This window comes from Camellia sinensis, chromosome 4, assembly GCF_055761805.1.
Source record: "Camellia sinensis isolate YWXY chromosome 4, ASM5576180v1, whole genome shotgun sequence".
In the NCBI taxonomy this organism is placed as follows: domain Eukaryota; kingdom Viridiplantae; phylum Streptophyta; class Magnoliopsida; order Ericales; family Theaceae; genus Camellia; species Camellia sinensis.
The window spans coordinates 54,010,242-54,037,228 of NC_138964.1; the positions used below are offsets into that span (position 1 = coordinate 54,010,242).

At 38.2% G+C, this 26,987-nt stretch overlaps 1 non-coding gene across 1 annotated transcript; it reads right to left on the reverse strand.

Annotated features, from left to right (window-relative positions):
* Positions 1 to 4,946: 4,946 nt before the first annotated feature.
* Positions 4,947 to 5,079, reverse strand: LOC145789986 (small nucleolar RNA snoR86). Its single transcript, XR_014328541.1, has one exon. It is a non-coding gene; the product is annotated as a small nucleolar RNA snoR86 (small nucleolar RNA).
* Positions 5,080 to 26,987: the final 21,908 nt, after the last annotated feature.

Below are 26,987 nucleotides of genomic sequence, written 5' to 3' on the forward strand. Positions count from 1 at the left end.
GATGGCAATGGTGGAGAGAGACTAGAGAAGGGATGTACTTGCTATTAAGTTTTAAATCTTTATTTTTGGATTTTTCATTTGTGCTTGATTTTATCTTGCATTTCATTGATAGATCAATCCTAGGTCAAGCATGGAAGCTTCTCAACTCTTGTTTTTCATAGAGTTTAAACGGTTGTTCTCCTTGGTTTTCTACTCCAAGCTTTCTATTACGAATGGACAGTGAGGTTCAATTTTCTACTTTGTCGTATCTAAATTTAATTGAGAAAAAAGAAAAAAAAAATGCATGAGAGAAAAAAAAAATTAATTACCTTGCACATAATTGCACTATAGAAATTATAGAATAATATACAACTATAACTATTTTTAAATATGATAGATTTCACTTTATTCTCTTATCTTTTTGTCTACGTACAAATTACTCATCTCATTTGAAAATAACCACATAACCCTTTATGATTTGTGAACTAAAATGAACCGTTAAATATATTTAACAGTAAATGTGAAACATATGCCAAATATAAAGAAATTATATACTCATTTTCAAAATTTAAGGAGCATATGGAATAAAGGATAAGGGGTTAAAGTGTATTTTGCTTCCGAAGCAAATAACAAAAATATTCATAGTTCAGATACTTAGATTACTTATATATAAGAATATTTTTGTCTTTTTTATTAAATTTTTAATTGACCTAATAGTGTATTTCTGTTTATAAATTACAAAAGGACTATATCATTATTTTCAAATAAGAAAAGTGTAATCCGCATATGGATCAAAATAAAATTTGGCCTTTCAAATAAAATGCATTAGAGAGATTCCCAACAGGTGATATTCATTGGAGGAGGGAAACTATAATTGGGTTCGGTGGTGTGGTTACATTTTTCCTTAAGTTTAATTACCGTGTAGATAATTACATGGTGCATATTTTTCCTATTGAACTCTAGGAAATTTTTTTTTATTGAAGATCATTCTAAATGAATAATAAATAAAATAGTAAATTGGCAATAAATCCAATCTAAGAAAAATATAAGACATTAGGTTTAGTGTATATTTTTTATTGGTGAGAGATCCACCCTTTGTAAAATAGTTTGATGAGAAGTCCTTTTACTCGTTTTGAATGACATTTTGTTTTTAATTTTATCTCTTAATTTATCTGCATTTCGTGTCATTGTTCGACTTCCTGCTTCTATTTGTCTAGATGTGATCCAAGCGGGTTTAAGTGCTTGAAGAGCATATTTTACGAAACAAATATGATTACTTAGATAAGATATGTCCTTCATTCTCCCTCTTTGATGTTTACGGAATCTAGTTCTTTTGGGGTTATAGTTGAGGGTTTTTTCTAAATTCCATCTCTTCTACATAACCGGATGTGAGAGTTTCTTCTCATTCAGCTCCTTAAGAATAAAAAAGGATTCAAAATATTTAATTTGAATTAACATATACATATTTAATGAACAATAGATTCAAGGGGATTTTTTTTTTAGGGTCCCTGGTATTAAGATTTTATAACATAAAGGACATCCAATATTTTCATAATGTCTAAGGTCCCTCAACATCGATCTAGAGAAATTTCGATCCCAGAGAAATTCTCTCCAAAGAAATTTTGGGAATTTCTCTGGACTTCTCCAGAGAAATTTTGGACTTCCCAAAGAATTTCTCTGGGTTCAAACTAGAGAAAATTGAAATTTCTCTAGCTCTGTTCACAGAGAATTTCTATGGCTTTGTTCACAAATTTCTCTATGTTTGTTCACAATTTTAAACCAGAAAAAATTATTTTAACCAAACTAGAGAAATTTTAGCACAATGATTTTAAACCAGAGAAATTGTTTTAACTAAATCGAAGAAATTTTAATCAAAGCCCTCTTTTTATAACAAGGTTATATTCCTTGAAAGATGTAAGCCCTTGGGGCTATTTTTAATTTGAGACATGAAATTAATTGTTTTGTAATAGTATCACTTGCTATAGGTCCAGGCTTAAGAGTTATGAATTTGTAATGCAAGTGATTTATTTTGTACATCTTACTTGATGAAATGAAGAATACAAAAAGAAGATTGACTTTCATTATGAATATCAGATAATATTGAATATTATGTCGGCTTCCGCATGTATGAATTGAATGAAAATCTAATATTGGAATTAAAGTGAATTTTAAATGTTAATCGGATCTATAGAAATTGGGCCGTTACAATGGGGTTTGCGGGTTTGTTTAATTGATTGCATTGGATTTGTTAATCATAAATTCAGTGAGGTTGTCGATTGTACATTTATAAGTTATGTTGATGTAATTTTCATGATAATTGTAATATTAAATCTCAGCAACTGACCCTTCCAAAATATATATATATATATATATATATAATAATATCTTGTTGCTTATTGTGAGTTTTTTTTTTTTTTTTTTTTTTTTTTTTTTTTTCAATGTTGTGAGTAATGCGTGCCCCTCTGTTTTGAATTTCTAGATCCGCTAGATCTGCCACTGTGCGCAATGTTTTGAATATTTTCAGCAATGTTAGTTTGCTTCTGTAGCAGTTTTTAATTGCATTTTATTTGGCTTGTCCTTGCATAGCAGTTTAAAGCTTTACATCAGTTGCAATTTTTATGGTTCAATTGATCCAAATTTCTTCTAAATTGGTTGTTGGTGAGTTAGCCTAACTACTACAAAAAAGCTAAACTGGTTGTTGGTGAGTTAGAGTATTTACTACAAAAAAATAAATAAATAAACAATCTCAGCTTTTAACATAATAGTTTTTATCAATCTCAATTTTTCACATTACAAAAAGCGTGATCTATGCAAATGTGATGATTTATCCTTACTTGCCATCACACTTTCTTACCATGATAGTAAACTAAAAACACAGACTAAAATTTTAAAGTATGCTCAACATTCTTATTAAGTTCTCGGTCTTTTCTATAAAATTGTGATCATATATAAAACATACATCTCAGTTTTTCAAAAATTGTAATTGTAAATGGCAAAGAGTCCCAATTTTTCTACATAATTGATCATTTCTAAAACATACATCTCAATTTTTCAAAAGTACAATTGTAAATGGCAAAAGAACTCAATTTTTCTACATAATTGATCGTTTCTAAAAACATACATCTCAATTTTTAAAGAACGATTTTAAATGGCAAAAGATCTCAGTTTTTGAATAAAACTGTGATCACTTCTAAAACATACATCTCAATTAGTGTCATTGTAAATGACAAAAGATCTCCATTCTATTTTAACCATGATTGGTATTTGATAAAAAAAAATCTAGGACTTTTTAAATTTAAAAACATGATTATTTACATTTGAAAAAAATAAACAACAAATATTTTCCTAGTAAATCAAAGCATTTAACTTTAATTACGCAAACTGATTTCAATTTTCAAATATCTACTGCTACATCCATAGTAGCTCTATGAACAAAAAATGAGTCATTCCAATGACAAAACAAAGTTTGATTGAGCAAAGAAAAATTTGGCGACGTTATGCAAGTAGCGCCACCGTTTTTCTCTCCCTCCATCTTTCTATATATTTCCCTCCAGATTCCCTCTTGAACCCTACAAATTAACACCAAAAATGCTTCAACAAAAAATAAAATTAAAGTGAAAATTAAAGCTAAACAAGAAAAATGATTTGAGAAAAGAACAGGGGCAAAAATCACAAAACAAAGATATAACACCAACCATCAAATATGATGGTAGGAGCATATAGCACAACCAATTCCTTAAATTCAATGCAACAAGAAAAATGAAGTAATCCTAATTGTTAAAAAACACCAATATCATGGAGAGGATTAAATGAACTTAATAATGTTTCCCAAAAAGTCCGTCATTCCACAAATAGCATCATATAACTATACTTGAGATCAAGCTTGTTATAGAGAATAAGAATGGACTACAAAGCCCAATGAAGCACGGGTACTCCAAAAATAGTGTCGTATGAGTACCGAGTACTTACTTGAGATCAAGCTTGTTAAAAATAGAGAATAAGAATGGACTACAAAGCCAAAAAGAGACATAACATAACTCTCAAAAATTCGGAAGGATCAAAGGGAAAAAATATCTGGAGAGCAAAGAGGAAGTCCATATGTAAGCTAAACTAGCAGCATTTTTCTTAGAATTCCATTTGGCAATCAATAAATATTTTAGTAGAAGATAATAGATAAATGACTCTGTCACAAGCTCTAAACTAGAAAATACATCAAAATCCACAAACAAAAAGCTGAAAACTGAATCTAGTTTCGTTAGTACTATATGCAAAAATTAAGAAATATGGTATAGTCCAAGAATTTTTTTAAATAATTAGGTAAACTACACTGAATCTAGTTTTGTTACTACCATATGTAAAAAATTAAGAAATATAGTCCAAGATTTTTTTTTTTTTTTTTAAATAATTGGGTAAATTACACTGACCTATCTATTGAGGCTTTTGACAAGATGGAGACATCCCCACAAGTTTAAATTACATTGACCTCTCTCTGCCACCTAATTACAAATCACAATCACCCCTCCATCATTGGTTTGAACCATCATACATCATCACCCAAGTCTCTAACCATCTCCAATAATTTTATAAAAAATATTTTTCAAATAATTTAACTCATAATTTTTTGGTTAATTCTTTTGCGGCTGAAAAATCATATGATGTTCATAAATTCAAACAACATCAACAAAATCATATCATCAATATTCAATAGTCATAAAACGGGTAACAAATCGTATCTATCTGTGTAATCCATCAAAAAACATATAGGATTTCAATACACAGATCCTCTTTGGTAGAGGAGAAAATCAAGCAAAACAACGGAAAATCTGACAATAGTAAAAAAATTATGAAGAAAATAAGGGGGGGAAAACAGATGAGATCGTAAAGCAAAAGTAAATAAAAAAACCAAATCAAAGAAAACTATTAAGTTTAGATTCACGAAAAAACAGAGAGACAAAAAAGAAATATGGAATGTAGTGATTTGTTCGAGGCCATAATCAAAATGAAAGTTTATGTTTGAAAGGCACGGAGAATCGCAATGTTTCTACTGTTGCCAACCTTCAATGCAAGTGGTTCGTCATTGATTCATTGACGCCCTTGCTCTGCAAATTGGCTTTTCCCTCTTCTATATCACAAACCCTAATACATAATACATAAATTTACATAAACATGTAAAAGAGGGTATGAAAACAAAAACAAAGAAAGAATTGGGTACGAGAAACATTTGGAGCTTTTTACTCAAATATCAAAAGGTGTTGTCTATGCCATATTCTAAGACTTTTGATGTAAAGAACATAATTTTTGGATAACTTCAGAATTGGGTGAAATCTTAAAGTGTTGAAAATTTGAGAAAAATAATGTAGTTAGACTAATCATGGGGTTAAATAGCCTAATCAAAAACATGGTTTGATTTAGTTGAGTTTTGCTATTTTTTTCAAAATTTTCAAACTAGTTTTGCTTGCTAGTTTCTTGAGTAAATATGTTCTTATGATTATTTTAAGGTTTGAGTTACTTTTGTGGATTTGTTGGGTTATTTACTGAATTTAGAGACTATAAGGGCCAAATGGTGATTTTGGCCACTTAAGGGTAAAATAATCCATTAAAAGCAATTTGGGTGAACTTCTTGAATTTATCATATAAGAAATTAACTTGTTGTTAATTGGGATATAATGGTAAATGATGCCTTGAAGGCATTATGATAATTTATGCCTTGAGGGCAATTTGGTAATTTTGTCCTTGAGAGCATCTTAGTAATTTGTGCCTTAAGGGCATTTAGGTCAATTATGCCTTGGGGGCATAATTGAGATTGGACCCTTAAGGGTATTGGCCAAGGAGAACATTTTTGAGAAAATGGCCAAGTGTCGAAAAATATTCCAACTGTAAAAGTAAATTTGTGACTGAGTGTTAAATAACCAAGTTTGGAGTTTTATTTGTACTCAGTTGATTTTCGGTCGAGTCCCGGTATTATTGATTTTACAGGCCTGGCCCGAGTTATAGGCTTATAGCTGGTATTGCCAATAAGCTTCAAGAGATAGTGGATCGAACTATTTGAGGGTAAGAACCCCGGACACTGCACAGTTGATAGCAATAGTAGCTTCTGTGGAGAGGGTGGTGTGGATTTTCTAACATGCAGCTCAGAGGGAGCATCGGGTGAGATCAATGTAGGACCTAGTATGTACTTATTTATAGCTTGGATAAAGTGTGTGTTGGCGAGGCTAAATTTTTTGCCCTGTTGGCAGGTTATTGAAGCCCTATTGGCGGTTATTGATTTTGGATTCTTTCCATTATTTAATTATCTCTAGTGAGTTAATTAAATAAGACGGACTTAATAAAATTAAGTTAATCCAGAAATTGGACATTCCATTGCATAATTTATTTGTCACGACACTAACATGTTTACTTAGTAAGAAATGAGATTACTGTTGGGTGAGTATCAATACCCACCCCCCCCCCCCCCCCGCCCGGCGCCCGCATTGTGTAGGTACTAATGGACACCCGCTGGCATGAGCATTGGGACGTAGTTTGTCATGTTAAGTTCAAACCCTACGTTAATTGGGCTTGCATGCCTTTACATCTTTTGTTGGATTATTATGTTAATTAATTTCGGGTCTGTAACTTAAACATTTATTTCTGTTATTGCATGATGTACTTCATTTTATTAGTTTGTGCGCCAAGTGAGAATGTGTTTAGTACATGAGAAAACACTAGAGTTTTTGAACTTAAAGGCAAATTATTTCAAAAACTATTAAATGGCACACTTCCTAATACAAGCTGAATTTTATCAAAACACTTGTTTTGTCACCTAAAGTTCAGTTAGGCTCTTATAAAGGAAAAATGGACATTTTTCCAGCCTCATACAATTTAAGGCCATTGGGAACATTTTACGAGACAAACCTAAATTTCATAATTGAATGAGAATTGGCTATGGAAAGGGATTTTGAGAATGAACTAAGTAATAAAGGGAGTTTTTAATTAAAACCTCATGCTTAGGTTTTTTTTTTTTTTTTATTGGCACGGAGGTGTCTAGATCAAAACCCAACTAATGTCCCAGGAGTGTAAAATTCCTCGGCAAGGAGTTTCCCACAAATGCACCATGGTTAATTCAAGGGTTTTTCCCCAGTCCGATGGCCCCAAGGAATTGTTAGCACCTAAGAAGTTTCGATCCCTGAACCTTAGAGAGAGTACACCCCCAAGACCCAAGGCTTTGTCACCAAGTTAAATTGTTTCCGCCTAATTGATCTTTAAAAATCAGGGGCATGACAATCTATGTGGTCCAATATACTACATAAAGCATCCATTTTGCCTTTGCTACATATTAGGCAATTTTGATATTTGCAGAGTTCTTCACATAACATGTCACGGAAAAACAAAATCCTTTTTTAGGATTGTAACAAGTGAAGGGGGTTTCGAAAAGAATTTGAACCCTAGAGGTCTATTAAGGCTCGATTGGTCTAGAAAAAGGTTGCTTAAGGTGTTTGACTAGGCTAAAGTATATATAAGTGCATCCAATTTCGAATAAAAACGGCAATTCAAAAGCTTCAAACGATCTCTTATGTTCATTATCGGGCAATATTCTCAAACCCACTTAAAAGATAAAAAGTATAGTCAATTTCAAGCATAGAGACAAGGCTACTATGTATCATTCCATCTTATTGTGTCCGACAAAACAACTTAAAAGATAAAAGTAGTCAATTTTTTCTTATTCATTGTAGACACAAATTTTGAAACATGAAGTGTTTCAACACATTTCAAAATTTTATGTTACAAATGTCCACCGTTTGGTTTTTGGACTAAGCAATGTTAATTATTTGAATAGCAGGTTCCTATTTCCGATCTGTATTCTAGATCGTTAATTACACATTTTATATAAATGAAACCCTCCGATTAAAAAAAAACAAAATAAATAACAAAAGACAATTTAAGAAAAATAAATATTTTATTAAAACTATTATGGGTTTTGAACCCTCGAATACAAAGTACAATTCTCGGGTTTGGAACCCTTTACCTATTCATCGCCATTCTGCGTTTGTAGCGTAGGCTCTTGAGTTCTTTGGGCTTCTCTTCTTCTTTCTTGTAACGACCTCTTTAGCTCTTGATTTCTCTCTCTCTCTCTGATCTTCTCACTTCTGATTTTCTGATCCCTAATCTTGTGTAATGGTCCTCATATTTATAGAGGGCCATCCAGGTGATAAGAATGCCTCATCCTCAATTTTAATTTCAAATTGAATGATAGCACCATTTGAATTTTGAATGATAGTGCTATATGATTAATCGTATATCCGATTAGCCGGATTGATCTTGGGGGTTTCATCCTATGTGGTGTCCTTGCTGTAGGCTCTACAGATGTCATCTTTCGTAGGCTCCACGTGTCATTTGAGCATCTTGAATAACGTCGTTGAGATACGACGTCGTTTTATTTATACACTTCAATGGAGCAAGTTGATCATTTTGGGAAGTAATTGCCTACTACAATCTTATCACAGGCTCTATGTGTGTCATTGACAGTATTTGAAATTTAAACATAAATTTGGTTGAAATTTATGTGCCAACAAATGCCCCCTCGTGACTTTCACAAGTGAATTTTCTTAACTGTGCGAGTCACGACAAATTGGCACTTTTATCTAGATCCTCTTTAGGTCTTCAATGGGATTATTTCTTGGCCTTGGTCCCTTTCTACCACTTTTCAGGCTTTGTGTAACGCCCTTAAAATAATACATAAAACCCATCACTTTAGACATGCATTGATATAAAGGAAACCAACCATTTCTATTCATCAGAGTAGTTCTTGCTACAATATTACATGTTAACAACAAAAGCAAATTCCCTATGGGCTTACAACTTTCCAAGTCAACACTTGGTTACACAAAAGAAGAGTACTAACTCTATACAAAACAAACCCTTGGCTTGATATACATGTAATACAGACAAGATAAACAAAAGGAGTCTTCAACTCTCATCATCATCCAAGCTATGTCCTTGGAGGTGGCATGCTACCAGTACCTGAAAATAATGTCCCATATAGGGTGAGCCAACGCCCAGTAGAGATATGCTAAACACAGTATGAGCAATAACTAAGACATTAGCAATTGATAAATGTTCAATTCCCATAAATCATTTCATAATCCATTTCCTTTACATGGCCACTATATCCATGTTTCATTTCATTTTCCCTTTCTTATCCAATTTCCAATTCATAACCGTGGCTCAGAACCTGGCCATGTACTCTAAACGAAATAATAAATCATATTAAACGTCTTTCCATTTCACAATAGATAAGCATACAAGCTATATCAACACCTCAACAGATAAGCATATAAGCTACATCATCATTTCAACAGATAAGCATATGAGTTATATCAACACTTCCATAGATAAGCATATGAGCTATATCAACACTTCCATAGATAAGCATATGAGCTATATCAATACATTATCTGACAAGCATATGAGCTGTATCAGCAGAGTCCATCCCCTATCTCCTCTCAAACAACATCCGGTTTAGAGGTCCATCCCCTATCTTCCCCTAAACCGTGGAGTACATCCCCTATCCCCTCCCACATACACAACGTATATACACCTAGGTCATATACACAATCAATCAATACATAGCATTAATGTATTCTATCAATCGTCATACTCTATGACACATCCAATTGATTAGTTTTAGTTTGCCTAATCATCATGCATTGTCTACAACAATCATAACTACCCCTCCACCGGTAGCCCAAAGCAATTATTTCTAAACAGATAATAAAAGCTCCAACAGATAAAATATCAATGTTTTCAAAAGTGAGCGATTTATAAATCCAACTCCACCATTCTACCATATAATGAGCCAATTTCATAATTTCCAACTCAATTCCATATAACCACAATTTTTCCAAATTAATTATACTAATTAATTTATACAACAAATTAGGATTTTCTGCCCCTCTTCCCAATATCAACCCAATGGTCCATATATCAACAACCAACAACAATATCATTATTTTGAAACCCAAAATATATATTATTGAATCAAAATAACAAAACCCCCTTTCAACATTTTCAAACCCTAACTTCCCAAAATCAACCATTTAACAAAATACCCAAATATCTAGGTCAAAACCCATAGTAGTGAGTAGGAATCCCTACCTCAAAAGTTGACACCAAACGAAGAAGATGATGAAAACGAAAATGCTCCAAATCACAAGTTTCCCGAATCAAAAGATAGCCCTCGATGATCAACAACTTTTTTGTAAAGGCCAAAGGTGAGGAAATAACTCCAACTAGATCAATACCTAGAGAGAAGGCAAGGTTCTAGAGAGAGAGGCTCAACAATGGAGTTTTGGAAAAGTAAGAGAGAGAAATGTATGTGAAAAAGTGATCCAAAAAGTCGGATCTCGGTTTTATAGAAGAGTCGCCCCGCTCGAGCGTGGAAACCCCCGCTCGAGCGTCACTCACAGACTCCCGCTCGAGCGTCAAAAATCCCGCTCGAGCGGCGGATACACACTTCCAGAACTTTTTACTGAACCAGGTCTCCACTCGAGCATCGAGTCTCCCGCTCGAGCGTCACACACAACCTCCCACTCGAGCGTCAAAACCCCCGCTCGAGCGTACAACACTGCAGAGGAGATACTGGAAGATGGAGAAATATGCTCGAGCGTCGAAACTCCCGCTCGAGCAGACAAACAACAAAGAAGGGCCCGCTCGAGCGTCAAAAGATCCGCTCGAGCGGACAGGCAAAAAATCTGGGCATCTAGTTTTGGTTTCTAAGTTTAACCAACCTGTTTCAACCCTGCCCAATACAACCCAAGACTCAAATACAAAGAGTAAACGATGTAAACAAGATATACACAACAACCAACTCCACGGAACCTAAGTCCGGATGCCATGATTAAAGGAAAGGAAACCGGGATCGCTATAACCTTCCCCCCTTAAAGAATTTCGTCCCCAAAATTAAACACAAGTTTTTCAAAAATAAGTTTTCTCCATTCTCAACAATATTACAACACTCCGACTCATTACCGGTCAATCCCATCTCTTTTCAAGAGGCATTTCACATTATACATAACAACCTGCATATCAACATGCATTCCTTTGAAATTTATCAATTTGAACTCATTTTCCACAATTCCGTAACATATGCAACATTAATATCATGCTTGCATTTTCACAATATACTCAACATGCACAATGTTAATATAACTTCCAATTACCAAACATTTACAATGTTTTACAACTTAAGACATATATAATGCTCTTAAAGTTCAATATTATTACAAAATTTCAATCTATGATTACACATCAACAAACATGTCCGGATACTTTTCACGGACTTCCAACTCACGTTCCCAAGTGGCTTCCTCCACTCCGTGATGTTTCCACAAAACTTTTACCAAGGGAATGGTCTTGCCTCGCAAGACTTGATCCCGCCTATCCAAGACCCGAACCGGTCTTTCCTCATACGAGGCATCCTCATCTACCTCCAAATCGATCCAATCCAACACATGGGACAGACCGGCTCGTACTTCCGAAGCATACTAACATGAAATACGTCATGCACCCCGGACAACTGCAGTGGCAAAGCCAAACGATAAGCAACTTCCCCGATCCTCTCAAGGATCTCAAAGGGACCGATAAACCGAGGGGATAACTTCCCACTCTTTCCAAACCTCATCAAACTTCGCCTAGGTGATATTTTCAAGAAAACATGATCACCTATCTCAAACGCCAAAGGCCTCCTCCTACGGTCGGCATAACTCTTTTGGCGGCTCTGGGCTGTAACAAGCCTCCTACGAATAAGCTCAACTTTCTCCGTCATCTCCCTAACCAACTTCGGACCCAACAAGGGTGCATCACCCACCTCGGCCCAACAAACTGGAGACCTACACGATCGGCCATACAAGGCCTCAAACGGTGCCATACCGATGCTAGACTGAAAACTGTTGTTGTAGGCAAACTCCACCAAAGACAAATGCCTCTCCCACGTCCCACTAAAGTCAAGGACACAACCTCGAAGCATATCCTTAAGGATCTGAATAGTACGCTCGAACTGCCCGTCAGTCTGAGGATGATAAGCCGTACTAAAGGTCAACTTAGTACCCAAGGCACTCTGCAAACTCTGCCACAACCTAGCAGTAAAATGAGGATCTCTATCTGAGACGATCGTCACTGGGACCCCGTGCAATCTCACTATGTCCGGAATGTACAAGTCGGCAAGATGATCTACCGAATCTCTCACGCGCATGGGAATAAAGTGCACCGACTTAGTCAACCGGTCTACAACCACCCAAATAGCATCACTACCCCGCTGAGTCCTCGGAAGACCTACAACGAAGTCCATAGTGACATGCTCCCACTTCCACTCGGCAATAGGCAAGGGTTGCAACAAACCCGCTGGCCTCTGATGCTCGGCCTTCACTTGCTGACAAGTAAGGCATTTTGATACCAAAACTGCCACATCCCTCTTCATACCCCGCCACCAAAACTGGCGACTCAAATCACGATACATCTTAGTGCCTCCCGGATGCACTGCAAGGCGTGAATGGTGAAACTCCCGGAGTACCTCCTCTCGGCAAGACTCCGGCACAAACAAACGGTCTCTGTATCTCACACTCAGGTCGAGATACACCGCCAAACCCTTCTCCACCTTCCCACTGGAGATCTTCCCTCGGAGGGATTCTACCTCAAGGTCACCTCTCTGTGCCTCTAACACCCGAGTCACAAGTGTAGGCTGTGCAATAACAGAGAACAAGGCCGCAGCCTCAACGGATTCGCCCAGAAGCAAATCAAACTCGCCCAGTGCACCCAACATCTCCCATTCTCGGATGGCTATACAAGCTACATCACTAATGGATTTTCTGCTAAGGGCATCGGCCACAACATTGGCCTTCCCCGGGTGATAGTGCAACTCAAAATCATAGTCCCTAATGAATTCCATCCACCTTCTCTGCCTCAAATTTAAGTCTCTCTGTGTAAACAGATACTCCAAACTCTTATGGTCCGAGAACACCTCGAACCTCTCACCATAAAGGTAGTGCCTCCAAATCTTCAAGGCAAAGATCACTGCCGCTAACTCTAGGTCGTGTGTAGGGTAATTCTTCTCGTGTATTTTCAACTGACGTGAGCCATAAGCTACCACTTTCCCCTCTTGCATCAACACACAACCCAAACCCTCTCGTGAGGCATCACAATAAACCGCATAGCCCAACCCTCTCTCCGGAATAATCAAAACCGGAGCGGTGGTCAATCTAACCTTCAACTCTTGGAACGACTCTTCACAAGTCTCACTCCACACAACCTTGACCCCTTTCTGCGTCAATCTAGTCAACGGCGAAGCTAACCTGGAGAAATCTTTCACAAACCGACAGTAATACCCAGCTAATCCCAAAAAACTGCGGATCTCAAATATACTCTTAGGCTGTGCCCAATCTTGCACTGCCTCAACCTTGGATGTAACAACAGACACCTCTTCTCCGGATACTACATGGCCTAAGAACTTGACTTCTTCTAGCCAAAACTCACACTTACCAAATTTGGCATACAATCTATGGGCTCTAAGCAATTCAAGCACCACTCTCAAGTGTTCCTCGTGCTCCTCCTCAGAAGACGAATAGATAAGAATGTCGTCCACGAAGACGACCACAAAACGATCTAAGAATTCCCGGAAGATCCGGTTCATCAAGTCCATAAAGACTGCCGGTGCATTAGTGAGCCCAAATGGCATCACCAGAAACTCATAATGGCCATACCGCGTACGGAATGCCGTCTTCGGAATATCCTCCTCCCTGACCCTCAACTGGTGGTAACCCGATCTCAAGTCTATCTTAGAGAAACAATGGGAACCCTTCAACTGGTCAAACAAATCATCTATACGGGGCATAGGGTACTTATTCTTAACCGTAGCCCGATTCAACTTCCGGTAGTCGATACACAGCCTCAAGGCCCCATCTTTCTTTTTAGCAAAGAGGGCCGGTGCTCCCCACGGCGAAACACTAGGGCAAACAAAACCCTTATCTAACAACTCCTGGAGCTGACTCTTCAACTCACTGAACTCGGCTGGGGCAAAACGATAAGGTGCCATAGAAATTGGCGCCATGCCGGGCACTAAATCAATAGAGAACTCTATCTCCCAGTGAGGTGGCAAACTAACGAGATCCTCGGGAAAAACATCCGAAAACTCACAAACCACTCTCGGTAACACAGTCTGGGTCTCATCACACTCACCACTCATGAAGCTAGCAAGTAGACCACTAAGCTCACTCCGCCCTCGCGGATCATACATCGGTGGCAACACACTACCAACCCGATCCCCCAAGAAATGGAAACATTCCCCGCTCAAGGTACAAACTGTGACCCTCTGGCGGTAGCAATCAATAACGGCCCGGTATGACGATAACCAGTCCATACCCGAAATAACATCAAAGCCCTTCATGGGCATAACGACAAAGGGAAAAGGAAGCCTACGGTCAACGACCTCTATATCACAACCTTTACATCCATGTTTCAAAATCAATTCACCCCCAACAGGTGATACTACACAAATAAGAGATGCTAATAGTGCCAACTCCAACTCCAACACAGATGCAAATGCAGCAAATACAAAAGAATGAGATGCACCCGTATCAATCAATACACTAGCAACCGAGTTGCAAAACAGAAAGGTACCTCTCACTACTGATGGAGCCGGTACTAGGTCCTGCGCGGCAACAGCATACACGCGCCCTGTAGGCCCCTGATCCACCTGCTCACCTCTAGGAGCAAAAGATTGTTGCACTGACTGGGACGACGAAGCTCCCGGATTGGCCCTCGAGGCCTGCACAGACTGAGCTGGCTGATAACTCTGTGTCTGCCTAGAACCAGACGCTCCCGATGTGGCACTCAACTGTGGGCAAAACCTCCTCAAGTGCCCAAGCTGACCGTACTGATAGCAAGACAAAGGCTGGCCCCTACCCTGACTCTGGCCCTGAGGTCTAGTTGAAGAAGAAGCTGCTCGCTGACCCCCTCCCTTCTGCGGGCAAACCGAAGACTTGTGACCCAGCTGGCCACACGCAAAACAAGTCAAGCCTCCCTGACTACCTCTCCCAGAGCCCGCACTCGGCACTGGAAAGGTTGATCTAGCCAAACCACTCTGAGACTGCTGAGGGTTAGAACCCCTCTGTCTCCTGCCGTCACCCTGACCATCTTGGCTCCTCTTGGAGCCTCTCTGCCCCTCATCCTCCTCTTGCATCATGAGCTCCATATGAGCTGCAGCATCCACCAAACGTCTATACTCCCGGATAAACGACCCTCCAACCCTCAACTTGAGTCCACGCCTCAACTTCCGCTCAAACTTAAAGCAACGGCTCCTCGGACGCCACAAGTTCAGATGCAAACCTGGACAAGCTAGTAAAAGTAGCCTCGAACTCGGCCACTGACAAACCCTGCTGCATAAGCTGGCAAAACTGCTCTCTCAGCTTCTCCCTAGCAGCTGAAGACAAAAACTTCTCCTGGAAGGCATTCACAAAGACCTCCCACGCACCACCAACACTGCCCTTCTCGTACTTCCACCACTGACCCGCATCTCCTTTCAGTTCAAAGGTTGCCAAGGTCACCTTTAAAGCCCCATCCTCGATGCCAAGCATCTCGAACGTCTTCTCCATCTGTTCCAACCACTTGTCAGCCTTAAGTGGCTCTTTCGGATCCCCAACAAATTCGTCCGGGTTAGACCGGAAGAACTCCCTCTTCAAGAAAGAAGGTCCTACCTCAGCAACCTGATTCTCAGCTCTGAGAATACCCAAAGCTCCCGCTATCTCTAGGGCCAAGGCGCCCATAGCCTGCTGACCCGCTGGCTCGGCCACGTTGGCCTGACCAACTCCCTCCTGCATTGCCGGAACGTCACCCGGCAAAGGCATCTCCTGCCTACCACGCCTGCCACGCCTACCACGTCCTCGTCCTGACATCCTAATAAAGGTAACCAAGACTATTAGCACATTTACAAATGTGCCGAAGCTATAACACCCATGTCCTAATACATGGACAACTGTAATTCACTCCACATAAGCACACAAACACATAAGCATTTACGAATTTCATTTCTAGATAATGATAGTCCCGAGGCATTACTAGAGTTCCAGTTAGAAATAGCATTGATCAAGTGCTTTTCCAACAAGACTCCCAGAAACCCAAGAATCCAATCAACATCCTAGAAACTACATTCCATACCCACATAGTCACATAAACATGTTATCAATTAAACACGTAGCATATGACACTACATCTAAGTCTCTATCAAGCGAGACAAACCCATTGTGATACTAATCACTTCCCACGTACCTAAAGTATTCGAACCCGGTACGCTCTGATACCCAGTTGTAATGCCCTTAACATAATACATAAAACCCATAACTTTAGACATGCATTGATATAAAGGAAACCAACCATTTCTATTCATCAGAGTAGTTCTTACTACAATATTACATGTTAACAACAAAAGCAAATGCCCTATGGGCTTACAGCTTTCCAAGTCAACACTTGGTTACACAAAAGAAGAGTACTAACTCTATACAAAATAAGCCCTTGGCTTGATATACATGTAATACAAACAAGATAAACAAAAGGAGTCTTCAACTCTCGTCATCATCCAAGCTATGTCCTTGGAGGTGGCATGCTACCAGTACCTGAAAATAATGTCCCATATAGGGTGAGCCAACGCCCAGTAGAGATATGCTAAACACAGTATGAGCAATAACTATGACATTAGCAATTGATAAATGTTCAATTCCCATAAATCATTTCATAATCCATTTCCTTTACATGGCCACTATATCCATGTTTCATTTCATTTTCCCTTTCTTATCCAATTTCCAATTCATAACCGTGGCTCAGAACCTGGCCATGTACTCTAAACAAAATAATAAATCATATTAAACGTCTTTCCATTTCACAATAGATAAGCATACAAGCTGTATCAACACCTCAACAGATAAGCATATAAGCTACATCATCATTTCAACAGATAAGCATATGAGCTATATCAACACTTCCATAGATAAGCATATGAGCTATATCAACACTTCCATAGATAAGCATATGAGCTATATCAATACATTATCTGACAAGCATATGAGCTGTATCAGCAGAGTCCATCCCCTATCTCCTCTCAAACAACATCCGGTTTAGAGGTTCATCCCCTATCTTCCCCTAAACCGTGGAGTACATCCCCTATCTCCTCCCACACACACAACGTATATACACCTAGGTCATATACACAATCAATCAATGCATAGCATTAATGTATTCTATCAATCGTCATACTCTATGACACATCCAATTGATTAGTTTTAGTTTGCCTAATCATCATGCATTGTCTACAACAATCATAACTACCCTCCACCGGTAGCCCAAAGCAATTATTTCTAAACAGATAATAAAAGCTCCAACAGATAAAATATCAATGTTTTCAAAAGTGAGCGATTTATAAATCCAACAACACCGTTCTACCATATAATGAGCCAATTTCATAATTTCCAACTCAATTCCATATAACCACAATTTTTCCAAATTAATTATACTAATTAATTTATACAACAAATTAGGGTTTTCTACCCCTCTTCCCAATATCAACCCAATGGTCCATCTATCAACAACCAACAACAATATCATTATTTTGAAACCCAAAATATATATTATTGAATCAAAATAACAAAACCCCCTTTCAACATTTTCAAACCCTTACTTCCCAAAATCAACCATTTAACAAAATACCCAAATATCTAGGTCAAAATCCATAGTAGTGAGTAGGAATCCCTACCTCAAAAGTTGACACCAAACGAAGAAGATGATGAAAACGAAAATGCTCCAAATCACAAGTTTCCCGGATCAAAAGATAGCCCTCGATGATCAACAACTTTTTTGTAAAGGCCAAAGGTGAGGAAACAACTCCAACTAGATCAATACCTAGAGAGAAGGCAAGGTTCTAGAGAGAGAGGCTCAACAATGGAGTTTTGGAAAAGTAAGAGAGAGAAATGTATGTGAAAAAGTGATCCAAAAAGTCGGATCTCGGTTTTATATAAGAGTCGTCCCGCTCGAGCGTGGAAACCCCCGCTCGAGCGTCAAAAATCCCGCTCGAGCGGCGGATACACACTTCCAGAACTTTTTACTGAACCAGGTCTCCACTCGAGCATCGAGTCTCCCGCTCGAGCGTCACACACAACCTCCCACTCGAGCGTCAAAACCCCCGCTCGAGCGTACAACACTGCAGAGGAGATACTGGAAGATGGAGAAATACGCTCGAGCGTCGAAACTCCCACTCGAGCGGACAAACAACAACGAAGGGCCTGCTCGAGCGTCAAAAGATCCGCTCGAGCGGACAGGCAAAAAATCTGGGCATCTAGTTTTGGTTTCTAAGTTTAACCAACATGTTTCAACCCTGCCCAATACAACCCAAGACTCAAATACAAAGAGTAAAGGATGTAAACAAGATATACACAACAACCAACTCCATGGAACCTAAGTCCAGATGCAACGATTAAAGGAAAGGAAACCGGGATCGCTATACTTTGTATTATTATTATTCATTTATTTTTTGAAATGGGTTGATTGCTCCTTATAGTCCATGGGCCTTTTTATTATTTTTTTTGTTGCATGAGCCCCTTTTTATGGACTTCGGCCTTTTCATGGGCTTTTTTTTTTTTTTTGCATGGGTCTCTTTTCAGGGACTTTTTTTTTTTTTCCTTTTTTTCACAAGGGTCATGGGTAAGGTTCAAAGATTTAATTGGACATTTCCTTTTATGGGCCTCCAACTTGCCACCATTTTTTTTACAGCAGATTTTTTTCTAGGACATCATGGATTTTTCTAGACCATCATGGACCTTTCCTTTTCTAGACCACCATTTTTTAATTGGACCATTTCTTTTGTGGGCCTCCAACTTGGCATTTTTTTTTTTAGGATCAGATTTTATATTTTTTTTTACAGCAGATATATATATATATATTTTAGGAGTTTGTCTACATGAAATAGGATGGATTGGCATTGATAGGATTTTAAATCCTATATGAACTCTTTCTTCTTTGGAGTGTTTTAAGAGACCACTACCTCTTTTCTTAAGCAAGACTTTTTACTTCATATAACACCTATTTACGCACACAGCCCATATATTTTCCCTGCAGCTTTCTTCCTCCTGACAGATTTTTTTTTTTTTTTTTTTTTTGGGTTTTTAGCAGCCTCTTTTTTTTTCTGCAGATTTTGTGCTGCATATTAGGTCTTCATTATTTTAGTATCTTTCCGGCAGCAATTGCTCTTTGAAGATACAAAAGATTACACTCTACTCCCCTCATATCAGGTTTGCTTTGCTTCTTTTCTTGTTCATCTTTCTTATACTTTGCTTCTTTCAGCAGAATGAACATTTTTTTTTTTGTACAGCAGAAACCTATTTGTTGCTGTGTTGTTTAGCAGCATATATATATATATATATTATATGTATGTGTGTGTGTATACTATATTTTTTTTTTTTTTTTTTGCTGCCAGCTCTTAAAACCATGAGACCAAACAAAGACTTCTTTTTTTATATGATGGCAAAAACTGCCACGAAGATACATGGCCTAAAAAAAATACAGCCCATAAATCCACATAGTTCTTGAAATCAGGACAACCATGGAAGCAAATTTTTTTTTTTTTTTAGACCAAACAACTTTTTCCTGTGCTTTAACTTCCACAAGATCTTCTTCTTCTTTTTTATTTTATAGCATCAATCGGTTTGTTGCTATGCTATTTGGCAAACTCTATTATATATTTTTTTTAAATGGCCTAAAGAACCCGAGACCAACATGACCATACCGGTTTTGGTGGAGCTGACACCTATAGGTTTATGAATATATATATATATATATATATATATATATCTATGTTTTTATATATATAGTTTATTTTTTATTTACAGCAGCAACCTCTTTTATATATTTTTTCACATGGGCCTTCTTTTTATGGACTCCTTATAATCCTTGGGCCTTTTTTTTCAAGTGAAAGGTCATGGGTAAGGCCCAAGAGTTTAACTGGGCATTTCTTTCATGGGCTTCTTCCCTCTTGGATTTATTTTATGTAAAGCCAAACCTACCACCACTTCTTTTGCAAGAGTCTTTTATTTATGAGACTCCTCACCTTTCTTCTTCTCTTTTTTTTTTTTCGATGAAGCTAAGACCTCTTTTTTTACTTGGCCCTATAGCAGAATTTCTTTCTACATGAGCCCCTCTTTCTTTTCACATATATAACCTGCATGAACCCCCTTTTTTTTACCTTCCAGCAAAAAATTTTTCTCCATGAGCCTTTTTATAACCCATATGAACTGCCTTCTTTTTTTTTTCCTTTTTTCCTTTTTTTTTTTTTAACATTCAAGCAGAAAATTTTTTTATTATGTGTATAACCTGCTATCATGTTTGTTTAGCAGATATGGCCTAGATATGAATAGAGACAGCCCATTTTGCTAGACCACAAATCCAACTAATCAAACAAAGACCCTTTTTGAAGTCAAGACAAGCACGTAAAGATTGAAACTACACCTTTTTTTTTTTTTTTGCAGCAACCTGTTTGTTGCTGTGTTATTTAGGAGATGTTTTTTAACAGCCAATGTACAAAGTCCTTACTTGTGGATATGACCAAGGAATCTACTGCTTGTATCCTTGAACAAATGAGGAACACTGGACATTAATTATCGACCAGCAAGATCTCAAGCTACAAAAATCTGCTTTTCCCTTTGACTTCTTTGGCTAAACCCTCACAAATTTCCGGCCCCTTATGTAGAAATTTGTCTCTATTTTTTTTTTAAAATCTAAATCTAATAAAGGCATGCCCCCTCGTGATTCGTGCAAGTGAATTTTAACTGTACAAATTACAAGGTTTTTTTTTTGGGGGGGCAATTATTTCATGTCTTCTTCCCTCTTTTGCAGGCAACACACAAGGCGTCAAAGTTTGTTTGCAGGTACCATTGCCCCTTCCAGCTAATGACATTGAGTAGCTTGAATCCTTGGTAGTGATTGCGTCCTTTCACCCCAATGGCTTGATTCCTTGGCAGTGATTGTGTCCCTCACCCCAATGGCTTGATTCCTTGGCAGTAATTGTGTCCCTCATCCCAATGGCTTGATTCCTTGGCAGTGATTGTGTCCATTACCCCAATGGCTTGATTCCTTGGCAGTGATTGTGTCCGTCACCCTAACGACTTGATTCCTTGGCAGTAAATGTGCCCGTCATGCCAACGGCTTGATTCCTTGGCAGTAAATGTGCCCGTCACCCCCAACGGCTTGATTCCTTGGCTGATTCCTTGGTAGTGAATGTGTCCATCACCCCAACGGCTTGATTCCTTAGCAGTGAATGTGCCCGTCACCCCAACGGCATGATTCCTTGGCAGTGAATGTGTGCTTCACCCCAACGGCTTGATTCCTTGGCAAGGGCTTTCGCCAATTTCTTTATATTATGACATTTTGCCTTTACTAACCTTTATTTTTTATTTTTTTATTTATTTATTTTTAGGCAACATGGAAAAGACACTTAATATCTTTGACGTGACGAGAGGGATGTATCGGATAAATCTGGTCCGAAAATAATTCGGCACAAACATATCACTGCTTTATTGTCACCCACCGAGTTGGACCCCTACGTCCCTTTACATACAGCTTCCGAAGACTTGGTCTATACAGGAATTCAAAACTGCTGTGAGATTCTCGAGAAAGGGCACTCCAAATCAATCAGTTCATTCCATGTCTCAATCCTCCATCCATTTTCTAAAGACCTTGACTGCTCTGAATTTAATACTCTTCTTAAGAGAATGAAACATGAAAAATTGAAGTGGGATAATTCTTTTAATGTCTGCGGCATCTCTACCCATTTGCAATCCCCTATATGGATTTTTTGGTTGAATGACGTTCTTTCCACATTTGCCCCTATTTTGAAGACGTGTGGGATTTATGCCGCAATCTATGTATCCCAATTTGTTTATGCTAGGAATGTTGCCCTGCTCAAAGGAGTCTTAGAGAGGTGATCACCCGACACCAACACTTTCCACACCATTTACGGCGAACTTGGGATCTCTTTATGGGACCTTCATCGCATTAGCAACCTTCCCATCCGTGGCGAGTTTTATGAAGAGTTCACCCCCTCCAATGACGTTTTATATTCGTCCTAGACATCCAAGGCGTGCTGTGGGCTTTTCAACATTTATGCCAGCTCTTTTCAATCCAAGAAGTTTAACCACTGGACTTTCAAATTTATTGACGAATCCCCAACTTCGATTAGTGGTTTTCGATGAAAAGGTAGAATCCCTGATGACGTGTATCTTTCTGGTTTTTTGGCGAGTTGGCTTAGCGGATTTATCTTCCCTCACTCTTCCGGGGAAATTCGTCCAACTACCTTTCATGCGGCCACCAAAATGGTCGGTGGAACCTTATTTAGCCTGGCCATCCCCGTCCTTGCATACCTCTATCATTCTCTTAGTAAAATGGCATCATCACCTTCACCTGGGAAGGAAAATATTCGGCGTCCTTTACAGTACCTTTTTGGATGGATTTCATTATATTTTATTAAGACTTACTCTCTTGGGATCCTCGGTCAATTTGTCTAATTCCTGATATTCATTTCATGCCATATCTTGGGTTTATTGGAAACCAATCAGCTACCCAGTTTTTTACTGATAAATTTTCATTTGTGGACTCTCTCCTAACCTATCATACAGAGTGTCAGTTTAGGGCTCTTACCCATGAAGGTGAACCTCCAGGCATTCTGGTCGACTTTGAAAGGATATCACTTTTCCACCTTGGCTATCTTATATCTTTGAGGCCAGGTCTTTTAACTTTTAAAATGGGATTTAATTTCATTTATGAACCACACTCCCCTAACCGATACGGTCATCAATTTGGGTTTGCTCAAGTGTGCCCTACACTGCTTAATGTATCTTGTCGGCAGCCCTCTAAGTGGTCTAAATTTTATTACAACTTGCGTCATATGCTATGATGTGGTACAAAAGTCTTGTTGGAGTTACCAAGCTCCCGATCCACTTCTCACATAACCATGCCTTATGCCAATTTGTGGTTGGGAGCTTCCTTTACCGTGCTCCAATATGTTACTCATACCCAGCCGAAATCTTTACGCAAGAGAAAACTAGATATGTCAATTAAAGACCGAAAGACGAAGAAGCCTTCTTACTCTAGAGCTAGGTCATCATCTTCACCTATTGCTCTGGAAGCATCGTTACCTCAGAGAATGGATAATAGTCAGCCATCTATTGCTCCTTCCCGATCTAGTTACTCGGTTTCAGATCTCCTTCATCTTTTTAAGGATACGTGTAATTCTCAATTTAAAATGAGATTTAGTTTTGAGCAAGTAGATTCTGGCCCTCAATTTTCTAGTCTAGCAAAGCTTTTTCCAGAGACTATGTCTATTAGTGATTGTACAGGAACTTCCCAACCAACAGTATCGACCAAAACCCTAATGGACCAATTTCGCACATACCTTTACTCTTTTCTTGAAGATAAAGATGAGAATATGATTCAAAAACTCTTTGAGGGAGATGGGTATAAATTAACTGCCTTGGGTCGTATTCACATTAAGAGTGTTGAAATTCCTTCTCCCCTCTTTTGGATGGCACACTGACTAAGATGAGTAAATTGCCTCCCACAAATGCAGGTTTTTCTTCTCTTTCTTCGAAAAAGCCATCCAAGCTGTTAGAGAAAGGTATAATTTCCTTTTTTTTTGTGTTTTTTTTTAAATACCTTTCATTTTCTTAGGCACTGCACCTCGAACTTCCCCAGCCGCCTCGCATATGCCATTGGCTACCTTTAAGGGTATTCTTATTCATTCCTTGTACCTCATTTTATTTCATCATGTTTACATACTGAAGGAACTCTTTTCTTTTTAGATCATGCCACATTGCAGAATCCGTGGTCCACTTGTGAGAATAACAACTTGTCTCCTCCCACACCTAAGTCTCTTCAAGCCATACACTAAGGTATACTTCATTCATCCATATATATATATATATATATTGTTTTTACCTTCTATGTTTTCATTGAGTGTCTCCTATTTTCACATAAATTACTTCTGACACATTGAAAAAGGCAGACAAAATTACTTCTAATACCTCGGAAGAGGCCCAAATTCTTGCAGACTTACTTGAAGCTAATGGGGTTAACAAATTATTTGACCAACTTGAAGCACCCCTTGCTTCATCTAGCCTTCTTTTGGGAACTTCCTCTAACGAAGCAGCCACCCATATTCAGAAGGTCTTACTATCTCCAATAAATGACGGATGTTAATGGCATGATTGCTATAGCAAACAACGTTTTCATGATTTTGAAGAGTTTGGATGTAGACTTCACCTCCTTTTACAAGAAGGTGAAGATATTCCTTGGGTGTTTTTCTTTAAAAATCCAACTTACAAATTCTTCTAACTTGTCTACTGCAGAATTTAAGGCCCAATACTATGAAAAGAAGCTTCATTTTGACAAAGTTTCTAGCAAACATGAACAGTTATCTGCTTCAATTATCAAGTCGGATGAGCACATTGCGGGCCTTAATCAAAGGATTTTTCAAACCAAAGAATAACTCAAACTTGAAGAGGAATTGTCATCCACCCAAGAGGAACATGCATCCTTTGTGTGATTTTGCACAAGCATCCAAGAGTGTTTCTAAATCAGAAGAAGACGTGCAAACCGCTTTGAATGTTTTGAGCCAGCACAAGAAGAAGAATGGATAACACAATGTTGTGGAACGTGCTTCTGAAAGGGCTAAGGCTTCTCTTAATGAATGAATGCACTTTTATTTTGTTATTCATCCGAACATAACGTATTTATGAAATTTCGATCAGTGATAGATTTATTTGTTATATAAAATTTCTCAATACAATACATTGATTTGTCTTATTTTAGCCGTTCACAGTTTATACTCTTGCGGGCCAGGAGTATCCAATGTTTTATCACCTTAAAATTCGGTGGGGTATTTTAGCAATTTAACCACATACAATCTTCGACTTATGTTTGGCCGTACATAGTTTATATTCTTGCGGGCCAAGAGTATCCAATGTTTTACCACCTTAGATTTCGGTACGGTATTTTAGCAGTTTAACCACATACAATACCGTTGGTGGACTTCGACTTATGTTTGGCCGTACACAGTTTATACTCTTGCAGGTCCGGAATATCCAATGTTTTACCACCTTAGATTTCGGTGGAGTATTTTAACAGTTTACATACAATAGTCACCCCAACTTTTGCCTAGGCCGCCCTTTCAGGTTTTCAACCTAACAAGCTTTCTTAAGGGTAATATCTCTTCAAGAACCTTGCATTGGTTGGGGGAATGATTCTGTCACCATCCATCGTTATCTACAAATAGGCCCCATTAGAATAAACCTTCTCAATCACATAAAGTCCTTCCCATTTGGGCTCAAGCTTTCCTTTAGTTCTTCGTGAGACTACTATGGGTGTTCTAACAATTAGTACCAAGTCTCCTTTCTTAAAGGAGCAAAGCCTCACTCTTTTATTAAATGCATTTGTCATCCTTTGTTGGTAGATCACCAAGTTCTGTTGAACATACAACCTTCTTTCATCTAGGGTCTCGAGCTCAGCCAACCTCACTCTTGCACTTTCATCTTCTATTAAGAACTCTTGTATTGCCACTCGCAATGACGGTATTTGAACCTCAAGTGGTAACACAGCTTCTCCTCCAAAAACCAACGAATAAGGGGTTGCTTGAGTACGAGTTCTGTGCGAAGTCCAATAAGCCCACAAAGCTTCTTGTAACTTTTCGTGCCAAGTTCTTTTGTTCTTATCCACCATCTTCTTGAAAATTTTGCACAATGTCTTGTTAAAAGCTTTTGTCAAACCATTGGCAGGTGCATGATATCTCGATGAGTGGTTGTTTTTTATTTTGTACTTGGCAAATAACTTGTTCAAAGCATCACTCCTGAACGGTTGTCCATTATCCATGATGACACTTTCTGGAATTCCGAACCTGTAAATGATTGGGTTCGGATGAACTCGGAAACAACTGTGCTTTTTATATCCTTTAAAGCCACGGCCTCTGCCCATTTTGAGAAATAGAGTAGTAGCCAGGATGTATCGATATCCTGCTAAGATAGAGGTACAAAAGGACCAATAATGTCCATACCCCATGTTGCAAATGGCCAAGAACAAGTTGTTAAATGTAAAGGCTTTGGAGGTTGGTGGAGAAAGTTCCCATGGAATTGGCAGACTTGACGGCTTGTTTAGTTTGTTTTTCAGAAAAAAATTTGGAAAAAATTCTCTACAAACAAATTTTCAAGAGTAATCAAACCACCAAGCAAATTTTTCCAAAAAAAAATCTCAAAATTTTGTTTGGTTACCTACTTTCCAAAATCACTCTCTCATACACATCAAATCAATCACTTTTTTTAAAACTCTGTCCCCAAAACAATTTTCCAAAACCATTTCTGAAAAAAGGCAAACCAAACAAGTTTACGTACTTTTTATATCAAAAACTACTCTACAAACACAAACCAAACACACGACATCTTCGAGCGTAATCTATGCGATCTACAATCATAGTCGGCCAATAGTATCCCAACCGTTTTAGCTGCATATATAATTTAGGACCACTTTGGGGTGCCCCACATACACCCGCATGTACTTCTGCCATTACCTCTTGAATACTCTCCTTGGCTATACACCGCATGTACATTCCATCCAAAGACCTTTTGTATAACCCGTCTTTCCACAAGACGAATTTGGTAGCCCTGCGTCTCACTTCAATTCTCTTTACTTTATCTTCAGGTAGCCTACCATGTTGAAGGTAAGCTATGAATGGTTCCCGCCAATCCTCCTCGCTTTCTCCTTTCGTGATGACAACCAAGATTGGAAACAAGTCAGAAACTTCTTTTAAAGGTTGTAACACCCTTCTTTCATCTACTGTGATAGTAATTGTTTTGCTATCTGGTAGGGTGAGTGATGCTGCCAAACTTGCAAGTGAATCAGCTCGAGCATTTGTTCTTCTCTTTATGTGAAAAATATGTGTTTTCCTGAATTGCGAATGC